The sequence below is a fragment of the Chaetura pelagica genome, unplaced genomic scaffold (genome assembly GCF_000747805.2).
Source record: "Chaetura pelagica isolate M959 unplaced genomic scaffold, ChaPel_1.0 scaffold17, whole genome shotgun sequence".
NCBI classification, from domain to species: domain Eukaryota; kingdom Metazoa; phylum Chordata; class Aves; order Apodiformes; family Apodidae; genus Chaetura; species Chaetura pelagica.
In genome coordinates this window covers 2,206,469-2,209,220 of record NW_009970726.1, presented here as the reverse complement: position 1 = coordinate 2,209,220, position 2,752 = coordinate 2,206,469, and positions in this window count along the sequence as shown.

Below are 2,752 nucleotides of genomic sequence, written 5' to 3'. Positions count from 1 at the left end.
GGGGGGGCGCGTGTGTGAGGTGAAAGCAAGGGGTACAGGTGCCTCAGGTCTGCCCGGGACGGCGGAAGCCCTTGACTCTCTCTGGGCTGGTCCCCGAGTGAGCGGGATGCTGGTGTTGGGACCAACAGACCGGGCTTGCGGCCCTGGGCTGCTGCTCCTCCCTCAAGATGAAGCCTCTCGCTCATCACCTCTCCCCTTCATCTAGCAGGTGCCCTGCTGCAGCACTGCAAGAGATGGCAGCTTGCTCTGAGAGCAGCAGTCTCCCCTCCGGGATGGCTCACCGCGGCGTCGGGCCGAGCCCGCCTGGGACTCGCTTCCCGGGCCTAGACTATGTCTTTAGGAGCCCAAATGTTGCTCGCCTAAAGATGAAGCCTCAACAAAATACACCCCCTGGTCACGGAGAGCCTCCTGAGCCGCACGGCCAGGGTGCAGCTCTGCCGCAGAGACCCCGGGCAGGTCCTCGCAGGCACGGGGGGCTGTAAGAGCAGCTTGTGTCCCTGTGTTCCTGCTTGGACTGATCCGGACCCCGAGAGCCAGAAGAGTTGAGGTGTCGCTGGGCAAAAGTTTGACACTATTTCCGCAACTGCGTTCACTGGGTGCCGGCAGAGATGCTTTTTGTAGCTGTCTCCGAAGGCTGAAACGTTTAAACGGGGCAGATAAATTATTAGGAGTAAAAGACTTGAGTGGCTTAATTGGGAAAAGCAGTCCTGGTTCCAACCAATGTCCGTACAATTGCACACTGCAGTCCACCATTATTCGAGCTTCATCTACTATGCACTATATACCACCGTCTCCAAAGGATTGTTGCCCTAGAAACTTGTTTTAAATCTCCAGCTATATATCAACACCTTGTTTTAGCAGTCCTTGGCTGAATTACAGTTACACAGTTTGGCGCTTCTTTCAAATTTCCTCCCATCAGTTTGGCCAAAGAAAGGAATTTTTCTCCTTTAGAAATGAATTGGCTTAATTAGTAAGTAGATTAATGGCAATTGCTGGTGAGTTGGTTTCCAGCAGAGTTTCACCAGAGAGGGTTAATCGGAGTCAGGTCTGGAATCTTTCCCAGAACTGGCTGCCAGCCATTTCCGTCAACCAATCAACCCCGTAAACAAACGCGCCATCCGCTGAAATAGAGTTTATTTCTTACTGTCATCCCGCTGGAGTCATTTCCCCAAACAGCCGCCACCTCGCAGTGGGTTTGAAATGGATCGCCCTGAACTCGGGGCTGCTTATTTCCAGGTATTTCCCCAAATAGTTGGAAGCGTTTGCTCCCCCAGGAAAATACTTCTGGGGTGCATCGGCATTCAATAAACACTTAACCTGCTTTCAGCAGCCTCCGGCTGAGATTTTGCACTTCTAAAACGCTGATAATTCGATGCAAAAAAACCAATTAACATAACAGGACGATCCGAAACACTTTTCCAAAGCCTCTGCCTGAAACACGGGGCAAGGGAGAAAAAAACATCAGCATAAACTTTGACATCTTTTTCAGCCTTTCCACTAATTTTTTTCTATACCGATAAAACGCATTCATACTTGGACTTGCAGCTGGATTAGTCCTGAAGGAAAAAAAAAAAAAAAAAATCCCTGCTGAGAAATGCATATAATAGGAAAAACAGATCGGCTGGACAGCAGTGTAATTAATGCCAGAAAGGGCTGAGGCCGGTTTCATAGTTTGTCTTTTGAGGATATCAAGACGAGACCTGGTGAAAAATGACGCATGCTTTAACATTTCAGAAAGCTGGCAACTAGCAGCGCTCCCCCCCCCGCCCCTCCTTTTTTTTTTAACTTTATGCCTCTGAACAAAGGGGTCGGCAGAACTAGCTAGGTTGTAATGAGTTCTGTGTCCTTAGCACATTAAGTGCATCATGGAAACATATTGTATCGAAATAGTTTGGAGGAGAATACTGGGGATGAAAGAGAAAGGGTGCTTTGATCAGCTCCCTGGGGTCCTGAGTGCGCGCAGACCGACTTGCAAGGACTTATTCAGCTCCAGCGAGACACACTTACAACGCCATTCAAAGAAATTTGCATATCTGTAATTTATCACATTTGTCCCCAACATTTTTGCAAGGTAAATAAAAGATGGCTGAATAAAAAATATCAATCATCACAGAGCGAGGGAGAGCGGGAGAAGGGCGAAGTGTTTGTTTAACCAGACTGCGTTTGGAAAACTTGCTGAACGAGGGGGTAAAACCCACCCCGAAGCATTTTGCACAGTTTATTTCAAGTCGGCTCCGGTGCGTGTGCCGGCGGCCGGAGCTCTGCGTCCCCGCACGGCCCTGCCCTGCCCTGCCCTCTAACACCCCGCGCACCCCCCGCTCAGTACCGCGCAGCGCCCCGTCCACTCGGGCCGCGTCCCGGTCTCCGCAGGTCCCCGCAGAAACGCCTGACAAAGCCCAAGGGGAGAAGGGGAATGGGGGAAGGTAAAAATGTATCGCTGGGGAGGGCCTTCCCTGAGGGCCCTGTGCCGGGCCTCGCTCGGCTTCAACCGTCGGTGACCGCACCGCCACCGGCATTTTCAACTTGACCTTGGCGAGGGCTCCGCGCCTTCGCCTCATCTGTCACCCGCGCCCGGTGACAGTGATGCATTTCGCAGCCGTGTCGGGGCAGGGCACGGAGAGAACCATCGGGGAAGGGACGGGATGGGCTGGCTGCGGAGCGGGCGCGGTGTCTCCGGGCGGTGGCGGGGAACAAAAGTTATAGAGAGACGCCTGTGCTGCTAATTCCGTGAAAGGCGCGTCCCCGCGCCCCC